The 19,215-nt window shown below is 36.5% G+C and overlaps 1 pseudogene; it reads right to left on the minus strand.

Moving 5' to 3' along the window:
- Positions 1-7,458: 7,458 nt before the first annotated feature.
- The window catches only part of LOC141552664 (ADP/ATP translocase 3-like), a 47,133-nt pseudogene continuing 35,376 nt past the window's right edge, over positions 7,459-19,215 (minus strand).

Here is a 19,215-nt window from a genome sequence, read left to right on the forward strand (position 1 = left end):
CAACTAACAGCTTCTAAGTTCTACGGGCTTCATTTCATCCCATATACTCATGACAAATTAATCCCTCCTAAAGTTTTTAGAACAGTTAAAAAAACATGTCACTAGGATTATCAAAATCCTTCAATGTCTATCCATTATCTACTGACATAATATTCATGTCCCTCCAAAACATGTCTTCCAAATATCTCAAGATTAAGATATACTAAAATATTCCAGTCAAATCAAACTACACCTCCAGATACAGCCTATGTTTTCTTAGCTCTGTAACTTATTATTTTACCTGACTGTAATACTCTTATTTCCTACTCTCTCCCTATCAAGATTTTATCCAAAGTTGAAGGCCAAGCAAAAACTCTACCTCCTAGAGGTGGAGAGGTGGAAGGACTGGCCAATAAAGATCCACTCTAGAGCAGATGTGCTATGTTCTGCCGGGTATCAACCTATGTGGGAAGCCTGGGTCTAGAAACATGTGATGAATGGGATATGATCATGCATTTCTGGATACAGGGCTGATATTAGGGAAATCATATTGTGCATGCTCTGTGAATTGGACCTTCATTGGTTAGCTCCCGTCCCCAGCCTTTACACCCATAAAGTTTTTCTTGAAGCTGTGCTGCTCTAGCAAGATGATCTTTTCCTCCTCTAAACCCCGATGCTACTACCGTGTTTCCCCGATAATAAGACCTATCCTGAAAATAAGACACCCACATACTCTTTAATATTCCGCTAAAATAAGCCCTCCCCCGAAAATAAGCCCTATCGAACTTACTATGAAAACGGTCATCATGGTGATCCCCTGCGCTATATGCTGCGTAGCGGTACCTTCAGTAAGCAGCGCCGCCCTCCCCTCCCGGTTGAAACGCACGTCGCGCTCCGAGCTGCATCCAATCAGAGCTGCAGCAGTGAGCGCGTCATCCTCTTCTTCCCTGGTGATTTGCTTGCTGGCGCTACTGAGAGCAGCGCCGCGGAGTAGAGCTGAGACAGGACCATCTAAAAACTCGGTAAGTTCAGTAAGCGATGGAGAATAAAATAAGCACTCAGGGGGCATGATGGAGGCTAAAAGGGGCATGATGGAGGCTAAAATGGGCATGATGGAGGATAAAAGGGGCATGATGGAGGCTAAAATGGGCATGATGGAGGATAAAAGGGGCATGATGGAGGATAAAATAAGCCCTCCCCTGAAAATAAGCCCTCTGGTGTTTTTTAGTCCCAAAAAAATAATAAGACAGTGTCTTATTATCGGGGAAACACGGTATTTATACTTTGACAGCACTTACAATGATCACTCTTGTAGAAAGATTATTTGTGTACTTTTGTTTTTTTCTTTCTATTAGATTATAAACTCCTTGAGGATAAGAAATGTTAATTTATTTGTATATTTCCTTCATCATCAATTATAATGCCTTTCATACAATGAGTGCAGAAACTCAGTTGACTGATAGAATCTCCATCTTGGAGCCCCATTTTCTGATTAGTGACTTTTCCCAATTACTATCTCTTAACTTTGCCAATATCTAGTCCCTCTCCTACTCCCTGATGTATAAGGTCCCATTTTCCCATTAGAAACTTTGAGGACAGCATTATCTTTTCTTTCATATTTGTATCCCCAGTGCTTAGCATAGTATTTTGTACACGTAAAGGATTAACAAATGTTTTTTCACTCAACTATTTACTTAATACATATTTATTAGATTGAATAGGAAAATAGAGTACAAAGTAAACCATTACTAGTAATAACATTCTTACCATTTATATATTTTTATACTGATATATCTGGGTGCAGCTAGATGGTTCAGTGGTTAGATCCTAGGCCTGGAGTCAATAAATAAGCTCCAGCTTATGGAAATGGCAAAACATTCCAGCATCTTTGCTAAGAAAACCCCATGGAGTCACAAAAAGTTGGATATGCCTAAAAAATGGCTGAATAACAAAAGCATTTTATACAGCGTTTGCAAAATGCTTTCTATATCTCATTTGGCAGCCCTGTAAAGTAGGTATTATAATTATTATTATTTTACAGATGAGGAAACTGAGACTGAGGTTAAGTAACTTAACTAGGATCATCCAAAAGGGGATTAATCTTCCCAACTTCAGGTCCAACTGGGTGACCCAGATGACACAGTAGGAAATAGCTTTGAATTAACAAGTAACTAGCTTTCTTACTTTTCAAAACAGAATTATCTTAATGATGTGGGAAATGTGATTCTAAATTAAGAAGGAATATTTCATTTGGGAATTTTTAGTTTCTTTCTAAACTCATTTCACCAAGAGATAAAAGGATATTCTCAGGTATCTTGAACCTTTCAGCATTTGATACACTGTCTAAAGAAAAACCTCATGGAGTAACCTCTTCCCCTACTTTTCCACTTCTCCTCCAGCTTTTTTAAAGACATGGCTTTTATGCCTAAATTATATTACAATACAAAGACTTTTAAAATTGTATAGGTAGAAGGGCTAAAATACTTATCCTATTGGTCATTCAACCCTTAATTTTTTCATTTGTTTGGCATTTTCCATTCTACTTCTTCATAATAATGCCTTATTGTTGAATACAATGAATATTCCTTTTTCAGGGGTCACCAGGACAATGGTCACATTTTTCCGGCAACACAATAGGACAAGCATTTTTTTTTCTTGTTCTGTTGTGAAGCAGCTTTTAGATTTCATGGTAATGGCAAAATATCAACAGAAACTACTATGAAGTTCAAATGTTAGCAGCCTAATTTTGTTTCCTCTTTTGGCCAGTAAAAAATCATGATAAATGAAAAATTACTGAATAACCTTTAATGACATAAGATCTTGTTATCCCTAATTATTTACCTTGATCTCTTGATCAGTAGTTAGATATGTCAGGCCTACTTCTTTGTGGGTGATGTTTACCATTAAAGTTGATATCATGAAAATGATGTCTCCCTTGTTACTTTTCCTCCTACATATTTATTATAACAGAAAGGAGAAAAAAAAGTTTTGACCACAGTGGATGTAATGGTATGATTAAACCTGACCTGAAAAACTCCAGATGCTCTCCTGGGAGAAGTGAAAGATGAATTCTATTTTCACTCTACAGACATTTATCTTTGCCTAGAGGTAGCAGGAATAGGGAAAGTCCTTTTAGACCAGATGAGTCAAACCATGGGGAAAGTAGAAACCAGATTAAAATAAAATTGGAAAATATTTAACAAAACAAATAAAAATATAATAAAACATAGATAACATTTAAAACCTACGTAGTCTATGAATTAGTGGCTCTTTCTATGTGTTTAACCACTGCTTAGTGGTCTCCAAAGTGAAGACTATAACCTTACCCTTGGGCTCTGTGGTATGACCTCAGAAGATGTGTCATCAACCTATCATTAGATGGGAAAATGGATCATTCTTATCTTGCCTGTTTTAGCCAAGAGTCTCCAAGACAAATACACTTATTCTTCTTCCATTAGTCCTAACATTCCCTCATTTTATCCTCTCCCATCTTCTGACCTGACCAATTACTCTAAGTAGAAGCTGCACAAGTGTCTCTGTAAAGCATTCTCCAGCATTCTCAACCCCTCTTCACTTTCTAGGTACAGGAGATGCCTCTGAGAATGCAATGGAGCTCTGAACTCTAAGACATTAGACAGTGAAAAATAATTTTAGACTCTACTTGAGGTTTTCTTGGCAAAGATGCTGGAGTGTCTCTGACTTCAGCCCAATAGTCTCCACTCAGTCAACTAGTGGCCTATGAAAAAGTTTTACTTATCACTAATAAATAAAAGAATTTTTAATATATGAATAGTTTTATTTAAGTTTATTTCACCTTTTTAAAAAGTCCATTTTGTATATGTTTTATAAGGTACATAATGTATTAGTACAGTAAGATGTAATGATAATATATATTGGACTATATGCACAGAATTTTATTACTGATGAGATAACTGAACAAAAAAGTTTGAAGGCTGGAGCTCTAGGTTATAGAAATGACCTGAGCAAATCTGTGCATTAGACTCCAGAACTTGCCTGATTCCTGGGAAGTGGTGAGCACACTAAAATTCCCCAGGATAATCAAAATTCCTATAAAATGTACATTTAAATAACAACAGTATCTGGTGCTTGCTAAGCTAAGAACAGCCTAACATTTTGGCCAAGCAGCTCTGTCTAACATTGTCGTTCCCATGTTTCTGACACCGAAATTTCATTGCTTCAAATTGTGCTTCAGCAGCATTGTCCTTAATCTGTTTGTTTTGTCTAGCTAATATTTTATACTCTTTTTCCCAGTGGGAAATAGAGGAAGCTATTAACCTCTGGTTATTCCTTTAGCCAATTCCTGTGACCAGCTGCTACTGGCCTCTACTGGCCGGAAATGGAAGACTCTCATCCTGTTAGGGATTCCTACACAATACTTGCTCTGATGGCAGATGTTTTAAAAACCCAAATAACAGAAGAGCTGCAGTCTATATCATAGCATAAAACATATACCATAATTATTTTACTGTTAACACTTGAGGTTTTGTGACATATTTTTGTGTATCATGGGTTACTACACATTTCTCAAATCTTGTTCCTTCTTTGTATGTTTTTTAAAAGCAGGTTTTTAAAAAAAATTCATAAGTTTTTTAACATCAGAGTCATTTCCTGATATAGCCAACCTCATTGGACATTCCCTCGCAACCACAACAATAACAAAAACAGTTAAAAGGCTATGTCTACCAGTATAGGGTACATTCAGAATCCATAGTTCCTCATTTCTCTAGTCTTTATATTTTAAATAGAAACCAAGCCAGAATGCTTATATTTTCAGTTTGCAAAATCAAGAAAAACACAAAACCAAAGATTGCACAGTAATATTAATTAAATCAATATGCATTTGGAATTTTAATTATATACCTTAACTCATAGAACAAACTAATACTAGCTAGATAACATCTTAACAAAACCATAATTTTTGAAAATAGCCTTGCAAAACTTTAAAAAAATAAAATGGTAAGGTCTCAAATTTCAAACATCTGAACATTTTAAAATTTAAAGCCACTAAAGGAATTTTAATTACTTGTATTAAAATAATTTTAACTAAATTTGATTTCTACTTCAGATATTTATCAGCTATGTGCCATGAACAAGTCATTTAATCTCTCTGAGCCTTCATCTCCTCATCTGTTAAATGCAGATATACCTATAGTTTTTACTTCATAGGGTTGTTGTGAAGCTCAAATAAGATAATAGATGCTTCTTTGCAAACCTTAATACTAATCATAGATAGCATTTATATATCACTTTACAGTTTGCAAGAGGCAGCTAGGTGATCAGTGGATAGAGTGACAGGCTGAAATTAGGAAGAGTCATGTCTCTGAGTTCAAATCCAGCTTCAAACACTTCTTAGCTATGCCATCAGGAGCAAATCAGTTAATCACTGGACCTTGTTTACCTAAGTTCCTCATTTGTAAAATGAGCTGAAGAAAGAAATGCAAGTAACTCTACTATCTTTGCCAAGCCAAATGAGGTCACAGAAAGCTGAACATAACTGAAAAATGATTGAACACATACACACAGAATTTGCAAAGTGCTTTACAAATATTTCATTTGTAACTCAAAAACCTTGTGCATTGACACTACTATTATCTTCATTTTACAGATTAGGAAACTGAGACAAGAGGTTAGGTGACTTACTTATGGTCACAAAGAAAATAAGGGTCTCAGAGAAGATTTAAACTCAAGGTTTCCTGACTCCAAATTTAGCATTCTACCCATTGTACCACCTAACAGAGCCATTTGTAAATATTGGCTATTATTATTCTATACTATTTGTTGTTGTTAGGTCATGATTGACTTTATGTGACCCATTTGAAGTTTTCTTGGCAAAGATACTGGAGTAGTCTGACATTTCCTTCTCTAGCTCACTTTTACAGGTGAGGAAACTCAAACAAACAGGATAGCTATTTTTTTTCTCCAATGAATAGTCTATCGATTATCAGAACTTTATGAAATACTTTTCTTCTCCAAAAGGAGAATCTTGCTTTTAGGAGAACCTTTCTAAGCTCTTGGAACACAAAATAGATTATCAAGTAAGTAGAGCCCATAGTTATTAACTTTTTTCTTTAACCTTAATTTCCTACCAAGCTTGGGGTCTTTGCCCTAATCTTCTTTCAGACCTAGGGTTAGAAAATTCTTATAACTATGTTTAAGCCACAAACTATAGCTCTATTTGGGGATCTTACTTTTTTTTTTTTTTTTTTTTTTTTTGCTGAGGCAATTGGGGCTAAGTGACTTAGTCAGGGTCACATAGCTATGAATCTCAGTTCAACCTGAAACCAAATTTGAACTTGGGTCCTCCTGACTTCAGGGCTGGTGTTCTATCCACTGCACTACCTAGCTGCCTCTTATGAATTTATTGTTTTACATTAGATCAACAGCCAATACAGATTATAATCATCAAATAGTCAGCTGTGCAAAATAGTATATTTAATGCTTAAGTACAAATGGGAGATGTGATTTTTAAAATTAATACTTAAACATAAATTTATGGTCCTACAAAAGAGCATTTAAACTAAATGGTATAAATTGATCTGCCTTCTTGACCCACAGTAACTATTTTTCCAAAACCCAACAGAACCAATGTACTGAATCATCATCAGTCCTACTATGTGAATAATAGATCACAATAAATGGGTCCCTTTTTCTAATATTTTTCCTTGGATCCTACACAAACATGATCTGGCCTAGGTAAAAAGACAATAGGAGTTTCTTAAAAGTCACCAAAATGTTGTTTAATTTAAAATTCCTTATAGTCTATATTCATTGGTTCCATTTTTAGTTAGGATATACTTAGATTACTTTCTCCAATTCATCATACAGAACAAGCAGGAAAATTTTACCCATGCCTCTAAAAACATTGGAGCAGATATCCTTGAAAAAAAAAAGCTTTGCTAGGCTAGTTCCAATGGACTTGGGATAGAGTGAACCGTCTGCATTCAGAGAGAGGACTTTAGGGATTGAGTGTAGATCACAACATAGTATTTTCACTTTTTTGTTGTTATTTGCTTGCATTTTGTTTTCTTTCTCATTTTTTCCCTTTTTGATCTGGTTTTTCATGTGTAGTATAATAAATGTTGAAATATACATATAGAAGAATTGCACAACTTTAACATATATTGGATTATTTGTCATATAAGGGAGGAGATGTGGGGGAAAAGGGAGAAAAAAATTCGAACACAAAGTTTTGCAAGGGTGAATGCTGAAAATTATCTCTGTCTATGTTTGGGGAAAAAAAACTTTATTTAAAAAAAAAAGAAAAAAGTATTGCTATGATTATTGTTAGCGATCTTCATCCAGCAGTTAGTTGGCTCAGTATACATTATAGCAGCTCCTTCATACCTAAACTGCATCATCATTCACTGCCTTATTAGATGAGAGGGAGAGAAGACCACATCTGCTACAGCAGTCACTGTCTGAGCAGTCATCCAATGTATCATAATGCATTCTTCAGATCTAGGAGCACACCTTTTGCTGTGTTTTAGATCCCAAATAGGCTGCTCTATAGATAATGACACCCTGTAGGGAGACATTGAAATCTTGATACAAGGCACCAATGCCATCAGATTTGAGGATTTTCACGAGGCAGTCTCCCAAGCCTTTGAATTCTCTCTCTATGCCAACTTTCCCAATATTAGCTGCCAAGTGGGTTCTCATAAAATCCAAGGAATAGACAAAGCAGAGAGAAGTGGCTCTAGCTGCACCAGCAGAGGCAAGATTACCAGCAAAATTCCTCCAAAATTGTGTGCTTGTCCACTCCTCCCCAAAACTCCCCTTATACTTAATCTCAAAAGCAAAGTTAAGGTCGTGGGTGGTGAAATCTCTGATGACATTTGCTAAGTTACCCTACCAGAAGGAAAGCACTCCTTGTTCCTTTAGAAATTGGACAATATAATCCATTACACCTTTGTACTCCTTATCTGCAGCAATTTGTTTACTTGAATGCTGCACCTGTAATAGTAACTTGACTTAATGGGGACCACCACGGTCTTGGAGATAGCAGCTGTAATGCCATCAGTCAGGGAGTCCTTGGTGAAGAAGGCCTGTTGTATTATAGTTACAGAGTTGGAGGAAGAAAGCCAGGGAAAGCTAGCTGAAAACTGAGGAACTCATTGCTGCCTACACAACCCCTTACTACAGCTTGGACCAACAGATCTTACATTTCAACAAACTGCCATGGGTTGTATGCAGCTGGGACCACCTGTTTTTTTTTTTTTTTTTTTTTAATTCCAAGATTCTTTTGGACTTCCATGCAAACAAATGGGAGGAAGAGAAAGCAAAAGAACAAACATTCCTAAATGGAACTGCTGGAAGGCATCATTATCCAGTACTCATTTCCATCTTTTGTTCCAAATTTATGATGTATTTGTGCCAGCCGATATGCCGAAACAACTGGCTTTGAGCTTCATCCTACCTAGAAATATAATAGTATACATTTTAATTCATTTCTGTTACACTTTCTATAAATCTTAAGAGATATGGGGAATCTCTGATATTCCTAGTATTTTCCTTTCTCCTTTTGGCTTTCTCGAGCTGAGAGGGCAGGGAGGTATGAATTTCTCTGTTTCATGTGGTCAGTGCTTGTTATGTCTGACAGGCACAATGGGGAGTGCTCTGTTATAAACAATCTGTTCACTCCATCTTCCAAGAGGCAAAGCAGGTATCAAGTGTTCCAATTAGGTGATAGGGCTGCATGAGGGCTAACTGCAGCATATGGCTTTTTTGGAATCTGTTTCTTGTCTGCAAGCCTAAATATACTCATCAGTCTATCATTCATCTGAATAAGGAATTTTATTACTTAGGCAAAACAAAATTATAGAAAAGGTGATTTCTATAATTCTCAATGTCAAATTCAATATAATATTATATAGATACTGAATGAAGTTAACTGAGAAAGCTATCTCACAAGATAGAAAAAGTGTTGTAAAAATTGAGTGAGGGTCCGCTGTACCCCAGGGCCAGGTTTCTTTCTTCAGAGCTTACCTAGTTTACAAGGAGTGGGACTTTTCTTTATGAGACTAAATTGGGACCACCTTGGCACTGAAACTCCCATATAAAATAATCTAGTAATCCTAAAGCTGTGGTTGGGTTGGAAGTTTTTCTTCATTTATGACTTAGAATGTGTGGTCATTTGTTCTGGCTATTCAGGGCAAAGATCCAGCCTATAAGGGGTGTTAGCCCAGGCCCTTACATCATTCTTGTCGGATCTCCTAGCCTAACTGCTTGTGGGGAGGGAAACACCCTTTCTCAGGAGGTGGTAATATAATTCCTTTCTGTTTTTACCTTAAGAAATCTCCTTAATTTATTTGAGCCAGTGGTCTTTATCCCACACACTGCTTACCTCCCGGTTCTAATTGACATGGAGTACTCCTTTACAATGTGGAATGGATGTAGATCACAATTTTCATTCTTCTCATCCTGATTGATTCTTATCAGGGAACATCCCTGAATTCTTTTTATGGAGGCAAATCTACTCACCACTCACCATTCAGGAGAGCTTCCTCTGGAGAGGCTTCCTTGTTCCATGATACTTTGGGTTTACCAATATAGTTCAGGTGAAGAGATCTTTTTTTTTTTTTTTTTTTTTTTTTTAATTTTATTTTATAATTATAACTTTTTTTTTTTTGACAGTACATATGCATGGGTAATTTTTTACATTATCCCTTGTACTTACTTCTGTTCAGATTTTTTCCCTTCCTTCCCCAACCCCCTCCCCCAGATGGCAGGCAGTCTTATACACGTTAAATATATTACAATATATTCTAGATACAATATATGTGTGTAGAACCGAATTTCTTGTTGCACAGGAAGAATTGGATTCAGAAGGTAAAAATAACAGTTTACGCTCATTTTCCAGTGTTCCTTTTCTGGATTTTGCTGATTCTGTCCATCATTAATCAATTGGAATTGGATTAGCTCTTCTCTATGTTGAAGATATCCACTTCCATCAGCATACATCCTCGTACAGTATCATTGTTGAAGTGTATAATGATCTTCTGGTTCTGCTTGTTTCACTTAGCATCAGTTGATGTAAGTCTCTCCAAGCCTCTCTATATTCATCCTGCTGGTCATTTCTTACAGAACAATAATATTCCATAACCTTCATATACCATAATTTACCCAACCATTCTCCAATTAATGGACATCCATTCATCTTCCAGCTTCTAGCCACTATGAAAAGGGCTGCCACAAACATTTTGGCACATACAGGTCCCTTTCCCTTCTTTAGTATTTCCTTGGGATATAAGCCCAGTAGTAGTATGGCTGGGTCAAAGGGTATGCACATTTTGATAACTTTTGGGGCATAATTCCAGATTGCTCTCCAGAATGGATGGATTCTTTCACAACTCCACCAACAATGCATCAGTGTCCCAGTTTTCCCACAGCCCCTCCAACATTCATCGTTATTTGTTCCTGTCATCTTAGCCAATCTGACAGGTGTGTAATGATATCTCAGAGTTGTCTTAATTTGCATTTCTCTGATCAATAATGATTTGGAACACTCTTTCATATGAGTGGAAATAGTTTTAATTTCATCATCTGAAAATTGTCTGTTCATATCCTTTGACCATTTATCAATTGGAGAATGGCTTGATTTCTTATAAATTAAAGTCAATTCTCTGTATATTTTGGAGATGAGGCCTTTATCAGAACCTTTAACTGTAAAAAATGTTTTCCCAATTTGTTACTTCCCTTCTAATCTTGTTTGCATTAGTTTTGTTTGTGCAGAAACTTTTTAACTTGATGTAATCAAAATTTTCTATTTTGTGATCAATAATGGTCTCTAGTTCTCCCTTGGACACAAACTCCTTCCTCCTCCACAAGTCTGAGAGGTAAACCATCCCATGTTCCTCCAATTTATTTATGATTTCATTCTTTATGCCTAAATCTTGGACCCATTTTGATCTAATCTTAGTATGTGGTGTTAAATGTGGGTCCATGCCTAGTTTCTGCCATACTAATTTCCAGTTTTCCCAGCAGTTTTTGTCAAATAATGAATTCTTATACCAAAATTTGGGATCTTTGGGTTTGTCAAACACTAGATTGCTATTTTTATTCACTATCTTGCCCTGTGAACCTAACCTATGCCACTGATCAACTAGTCTATTTCTTAGCCAATACCAAATGGTTTTGGTGACTGTTGCTTTATAATACAGTTCTAGATCAGGTACAGCTAGACCACCTTCACTTAATTTTTTTTTCATTACTTCCCTTGAAATTCTCGACCTTTTGTTGTTCCATATGAATTCTGTTGTTATTTTTTCTAGGTTATTAAAATAGTTTCTTGAAAGTCTGATTGGTATAGCACTAAATAAATAGATTAGTTTAGGTAGTATTGTCATCTTAATTATATTTGCTCAGCCTCGAAGAGATCTTTAATGTTAGGTGTGGTTAGCAGAGGAATTGATAAGAATTGATCCCTGAGGCAAGCAAATAGAAGGCTCTGATAGAGATCTCTTTAGCTCCTTGGTCCCACCCTCTGGGGAGGTGGTTCAGTCTGAAATCTTAGTTATGTCAAACTCCAGAAACCCACCGTCTGTAGAAATCCCAGTCATGTTCCTGAGGTTAAATTTTCCTTATAAAACCTACTTGTGGGCCCTCCCATCCCTGCTACCTTCCTTTGGGTCTGCCCGCCATGATGGTCTGCCTTGTGGTATCTTTCCCTTTCCTTTTCCTTCATGCCATGTGATATCTCCTCTAACTCCACTATGCTTCCCAACCTCTCTTCTCCTCCTTACAGCCACTCTTTTAGGGTGCTAAGTCTGTTTCAGGATTTAGCCTGCCAGCTAAGGGCATGCCCAACTTCGTGGAGTGTTCCCTTTCTATTGGGTAATTTTGAGTTCCATTGAGGAACTTGTCTTTCATATGCTCTCCCAATTCTATTTCATATTTACCATTTTCGATGTCTACCATATCCCTTCATTTTGTGTGTAACCTCTTCCCTTAAATAATCTACCTTTTGCCAAAGAGAATGGCCATTGTGAATTCTTCATATGACTGAACTCCAACTTTTGGTTCCTGCTATCATTTGCTGACAAATCCCACATCATAGATCACTAGGGTGTCTACCTATTCTCAATCTTGCAGGAGAACTCTCCTATCTTGTTTTTGTTTTTGTTTGACTATACATATTCATTATGGAGGTTTTGTTTTTATTCCATTAGGGGCAGAGGTAGGAGGGAGAAAAATTAAATGAGTAATAACTGGAGGAAAAAAACTTGATCAAGAAAAAAAAAAATGTAGTTGATACATAGCAAAAGTAGTGGATATAGAATAGTCCTCAGAACCAGAAAAGTCCTACCCATGATACATATACTGACTCTATAACCCTATGCAAGTAACTTAACCTCTAGATTATAAATTGCAGAGATGCTGATCCATCACAGGAAGTTCTCTACATTAATCACATATAGGCCCAGTGAAAAATAAAAAAGGAAGATATGATCCCTGAGTTCTAATAAGAAAAGTGTTGCAGTTAGGAAGATCAGATATATACTATATATATATACAGATATATAGTAGATAATTTACTTTGGGAAATACATTTAACCCTCAGCAATTAAATAGCCAATTTTAATGCCATAAATTGTAGGATAGGAGCCTATCATCATTAGTAGAAGGAGTTTCCTTACTAGTAGGTCTTCCTGCAGTAATGTAGTCAGAGGTCCCTCCCCCCACCAAAAAAAAAAAAAAAAAGGCATAAAACATATAAAAAATACCATAAAAAACAGAGCAAGCACATGCAAAATATAAGACAGTGCTATAGAAATATCATTATGATTAAACTGTGGGACCATCATCAGGGGCATTGTTAGGATCAGGTAGTAAACTATTTTCTCAGATAGGATCCTCTGGGAAGCTAATGAGTCATCTATCAACTCTTTAGCATTTTGCTGCATGCATAGACTAATCCTAGTTCTGATAAGAAACTTAGGTATTTGTACAGCTGTCAATCAAATCTTTCACCTCCAGTCCCATCCATTAGGAAGTCTTTTCTGTCTCATAACTACCAATCAAAAAGGCTGTCTATTCAGCAGCTTTATCTTAGTAAGAAATTTAACTAAGTTAAATTAATAAGGCAAAAGTATTAATCCTAAGCAACTTAGATAATATATTCTATTAGAACCCAGGACTCAGAAATATGTCCTGGACTGGATTTACCTCTTTTTGTTATCTACCAGTCCAAGGACAGGAAATTGTGTCTAATTGTTTTAGATTTATTCTTCCCCCAGAGAAGGGTAAACAGTTTAACCTTAATGAGTAATAAAACTTGAAATCATCTACCTGGCAAAATTGAGTATAATCCTTCAGGGAGAAATAGATATTTAACAAAACACAAGTACTTTCTGGCGTTTCTCATGAAAATGGTAAGGTCTCCAAAGTTAGGTGTGATTAGCAGAGTTATTGATAAAAATTAATTCCTTAGGCAAGCAGGGAGAAGGCCCTTGGAGATCAGTTTAGTTACTTGATCCCACCCTCTAAAATAAAAAATTTTATCAAGACCCTGAGGCTAAATTTTCCCTATTAAACAACTTAGGTCCCATGGCTTTGCTACTAACTTCCTTTGGGTCAGCCCACTATGGCACTCTGCCTTGTAGTGTTTTTTCCTTTCCTCCTCCCTATGCCATGTGATATATCTCTTAATTCCACTATACTTTCCAACCCCACTTTTCCTTATAGCTAACTAACTCTTTTAGGGTGCTAAGTCCCTTTCAGGATTTAGCCTGCCAACTAAAGACATGCCCCAGCTTCATGAGGTACTCCTTTTCTACTGGGAAATTGTGAGTTCCATTGAGGAACTTTTCTTTCTTATGCTCTTCCAACTCTATTTCATGTTTACCATTCCTGGTGTCTTTTGTATTCCTTCATTTTATTTGTAACCTATTCCCTTAAATAATCTACCTTTTGCCAAAGAGAATGGCCACTGTGAATTTTTCACATGACCGAACCCCAATTTTTGGTACCTGCCATTATTTGGTGACAAATCTCACATCATATATCACATCAAAAAAACTAGAACTGTGTGGAACAAGTGCTAGACCCCCTTCCCCAAATTAACTAATCAGAGATACCTTCAGCTACAAAGAGAAAGCATTTATATTTAGTCCCTGCAGGAAGAAGCCTAGACACACAACTAGGAGCCATCCCAACTCCGTCATGTGCTCCTAGAACTGACCAGTTTCTGGCTTGTAGGGGGCTTAAAGAGGAAAAGACAGGCGCCTTTTCATTGGATAGACTAAAATAACCTAACCATCCTTGATCAATGGTCACCAATGTTATCTAATCCTTGTGGGTCACTCATTTCCTGTAACTTCCTGAGGGTCTGACCTAAAGAGACCATATGACTCCCTGCAGCCCAGGATTCAAGACCTCATCTTCCAGCTCTGGGAATAGAGATCATGTGACTTAATCTCAAACTGAGAAAACTTCATCCAATCAGTTCCATTCAGAACTGAATAAAAAATGTGACTGTCAATTATAAAATCCAAGAGAATCAAGAAAAGATAAACATAAAAGAGAAATCATAAGAGACTCAATAAAGTTATACTATCTACCTTTCTATAGAGGAAGATGATATGTGTATCTTCTAAGAATTTTATCATTTTAAAAAAAGGTAGAGGGGGCAGCTAGGTGGCACAGTGGATAGAATTCAGGAGGATCTGAGTTCAAATCTGATCTCAGACACTTAACACTTCCTAGCTCTGTGACCTTGGGCAAGTCACTTAACCCCAGCCTCAGGGAAAAAAAATAAATAAATTAAATAAAATTAAAAAGGTAGAAACATAGAAAAAGAGTGCTAGTTATTCAGTTATGTTAGGATGTAAAAAAAATTGATCAGCAAAAAAGTTTTCTTTGGAAGGAGGGAATAAGGAAATAAGGAATAAGGAGGAAAGGAATAAGGAAAAATCATCTCACATAAAAGAGGTGCCCAAAGAAAACATTTTTACAGTTAAAGATTCTGACAAAGGCCTCATTTCCAAAATATATAGAGAACTGACTAATTTATAAGAAATCAAGCCATTCTCCAACTGATAAATGGTCAAAGGATATGAACAGACAATTTTCATATGATGAAATTGAAACTATTTCCACTCATATGAAAGAGTGTTCCAAATCACTACTGATCAGAGAAATGCAAATTAAGACAACTCTGAGATACCACTACACACCTGTCAGATTGGCTAAGATGACAGGAACAAATAACGATGAATGTTGGAGGGGCTGTGGGAAAACTGGGACACTGATGCATTGTTGGTGGAGTTGTGAAAGAATCCATCCATTCTGGAGAGCAATCTGGAATTATGCCCCAAAAGTTATCAAAATGTGCATACCCTTTGACCCAGCCATACTACTACTGGGCTTATATCCCAAGGAAATACTAAAGAAGGGAAAGGGACCTGTATGTGCCAAAATGTTTGTGGCAGCTCTTTTTGTAGTGGCTAGAAACTGGAAAATGAATGGATGCCCATCAATTGGAAAATGGTTGGGTAAATTATGGTATATGAATGTTATGGAATATTATTGTTCTGTAAGAAATTTCTGTAAGAAATGACCAGCAGGATGAATATAGAGAGGCTTGGAGAGACTTACATGAACTGATGCTGAGTGAAATGAGCAGAACCAGGAGATCATTATACACTTCAACAACAATACTGTATGAGGATGTATTCTGATGGAAGTGAATATTTAATTCAGTTCCAGTTGATTAATGATGGATAGAATCAGCTACACCCAGAGAAGGAACACTGGGAAATGAGTGTAAACTGTTTGCATTTTTGTTTTTCTTCCTAAGTTATTTTTACCTTCTGAATCCAATTCTTCCTGTGCAACAAAAAATTCGGTTCTGCACACATATATTGTATCTAGGATATACTATAGCATATTTAACATGTATGGAACTGCCTGCCATCTAGGGAAGGGGGTGGCTGGAAGGAGGGGAAAATTCGGAACAGAAGTGACTGCAAGGGATAATGTTAGAAAAAATTACCCATGCATATGCAGTTAAAAAATGTTATAATTATAAAATTAATAATAAAAAAAAAAGGTACTCAAAGAAGAGTTTTCACAATTGAGAGGAAAATGGAGCAAGAGAGGCAATGTCTGAATGGCACTCACCTCTAAATTGGTTAAAAGAGGGGGATTTATTTATAATCAACTGGTAATAGAAATATATCTTACTCAACAGAAAAGTAGGAGGAGAAGGGGCTAAGTGAAAGGGGATATGTGATAAAGGGGAGGGCAGATAAAAGAAAGGAAAGATCACATCACTTGGGGAATGACTGAATAAATTGTGGCAATTGATTATGGAATATTATTATTCTATAAGAAATGATGAGCATGATAGTCTCAGAAAAACCTGAAAATCTTCCATGAGTTCATGAAAAGTGAAATGTACTATGTATAAAGTAATAGTAACATTATGGGATAATCAGCTGTGAATGACTTTGCTATTCTCAACAATATAATGATTCAAGACTACTCTGAAAGACTTATGACGAAAAATGCTATCCATACTCAGAGCAAGAACTGATTGTATCTGTATACATATTAAAGCATACCTTTATATTTCTTGAGTTTTTTTTTTTTTTCAGGGGGAAAGAGCTATTTTTTCTTTCACAACATGACTTTTATTGAAATGTTTTTAATAACTTCACATGTGGCTTCGTAATGGAGTGGAGGGAAGGAGAAGGGAGAGAATTTGAACACAATGTTTAAAAACAAATGTTAAAAAAATCTGTTTACATGTAATTGGGAAAAATAAAATATTAAATAAATGGGGGAAAGAAATCAGTGGTCAAAAGCTAAAGAGACTTTCAAAGGAGGGACAGGACAAAAAGAAAGAGAGAAGGATTGTAGCGTGCTGTTGTCTCCAGAAGCTGCTGATCGCTCTCTGGGAAGAGATCTGCTGTGTCAACTCAAATCTCTCGGACAGATTCTTCTTCCTGTAGAGAACCGTTGTCTTCAGGCAGTTGCCCTTAACTCTTGTCCAGAGAAGTGACTTCCCTTCCTGCAGAGAGCCCCGTCAAGCCTGATGTAGTGCAGAGACTTCTCCTATCTCTGGAGTGCTGTCCTCTTTTATCCTCCCAGAGAATGGGCATGGGATAATGCAAGGGCTTCTGGGAAGAACCACTTCAACCAATGAGCTTGTTCCTCTTAGAATTCCTAAGGTGTAAACTCCCTTTAAAGGCCCAAACCAAAGATCTGAGCCAGAGAACTGTCAAGTCAACCTGAGTTCTCACCTTGTAATTGTCCAGACAACCTGAATTCTCACCTTGTCACTGTCCAGACAACCTGAGTTCTCACCTGGTAATCCTAACAAGGATAAATAGAAGATAATAAGATGGAGGGAAATGCAGAGTTACTAATTATAACTACATATGAATAGGATGACTTCACCTATAAAAAGGAAGCAGCACAGTTGATTAGAAATCAGAACCTAACAATATATTTTTTACAAGTCATACTTGAAACAGAGAAACATTTTCAGAATTAAAATAAGGAGCAGAATCTAGCATGCTTCAGCAAAAGTAAAATAGGAAGGGGTAGTAATCATGATCTCAGGCAAAGCAAAGCAAAAGCAAAACCAGATATAATTAAAAGGGCTAAGCAGGGAAACTATATCGTGCTGAAAGATGGACAATGAAGTAATATCAACATTGCACACACATTAACTAAATGATATGTGTATCTGATGGGGGTTGAGGTCCCTTTAAGATTCCTTTCTAATTGCCCAACCTATGGCTGACCTTGATTCACAAATCCTGGTCAAAGGCACCCTTTCAATATCTGGTCCCAGCCCCACCATCAGCTCAGCTTCCCCCAGCCCTCACCTGATCTGAGCTAACTGAAAAGCTCTCCAAGAACTCGGGTACCATCCATCTTCTAGGTATAAAAGAGGAGAGCTGGAACTCCTTCTTTGCAGGAGCCCTCCCACCAACACATGGTATCCTTCCAGCCATGTAAGGGTTCCTGCCCGCCCAGCGGCCACCTCTGGCCCTGACGTCTTTCTAACTGAGCTTTACTTCCAAATTCCTACAATAAACCTTTTATTTATCAATTTAGGTTTTCGTGCCTGTAAATTCATTTTACAGGGGACACTGCGTCTCATGAGATTATCTTATTATCTATGCGCTGAGAAATGGGGTTCTCCCTTTCCTTTCCCTCATTATATCTTCTAAAAACTTTATCATTTTTTAAACTCAAAGTCGGGAGTGATTCAGTTATATTAGGATGTTAAAAAAAAAAAAAAATGGATCCGCAAGAAAAGTTTCCTTGGGAGAAGGGGAAAGGAAAGGAAGAATAGGGAATATCATCTACATAAAAGAGGTGCCCAAGGAAAACCTTTCACAGTATACAAATTCTTAAAGGAAAAGTTAAGATATAACCAAGAAATAAACAGGAGGAAATAAACAATAACACTATACTAGTGAACTCCAACTTCTCCTTCTCAGAACTAGATGAATCTAACCATAAAATAAATAGAGAAGTCAAGGGAATGAATAGAATCTATGGAATCTTTTTCTCAACTGTGCATAACAACTTTACAAGAATTGACCATGTTTTAGAGCATAAAAACGTCACAAATGCAGAAAAAATAGAAATACTAAAATGCACCTTTTTAAGGCCACAGTGCAATAAAATTATATGTAACAAAGGGCAATGTAAGCATAGATTTTTTTTATAATTTAAGCTTTTTATTTTTCATAACATAGGCATGGACAATTAATTCTTCCTTTAGCCCTTACAAAACCTTGTGTTCCAATTTTCTCCCCTTTCCCCCATGCCCTCCCCTAGATGGCAAGTAGTCCAATACATGTTAAACATGGTTGAAAAAATATGTTAAATTCAATTTATGCATACATATTTATACAATTATCATGCCACACAAGAAAAATCAAATCAAACTAGTAAAAAAAAAAACAAAACAAAACAACAACAAAAACAAGAGAAGCAAACTAAAATGTAAGCAAACAATAACAAAAAGAGTAAAAATGCTATGTTGTGAGTCACACTCAGTTCCCACAGTCCTCTCTCTGGGTATAAAAGGCTCTCTTCATGACTGAACAATTGGAACTGGTTTGAATAATCTCATTGTTGAAGAGAGCCATATCCATCAGAATTGATCATATTGCTTGTTATTGCTGTGTATAATGATCATAGTATCATTATTTCACTTAGTATCAGTTCATGTAAGTCTCTCCAGGTCTCTGA

This window comes from Sminthopsis crassicaudata, chromosome 2, assembly GCF_048593235.1.
Source record: "Sminthopsis crassicaudata isolate SCR6 chromosome 2, ASM4859323v1, whole genome shotgun sequence".
Classification (NCBI taxonomy): domain Eukaryota; kingdom Metazoa; phylum Chordata; class Mammalia; order Dasyuromorphia; family Dasyuridae; genus Sminthopsis; species Sminthopsis crassicaudata.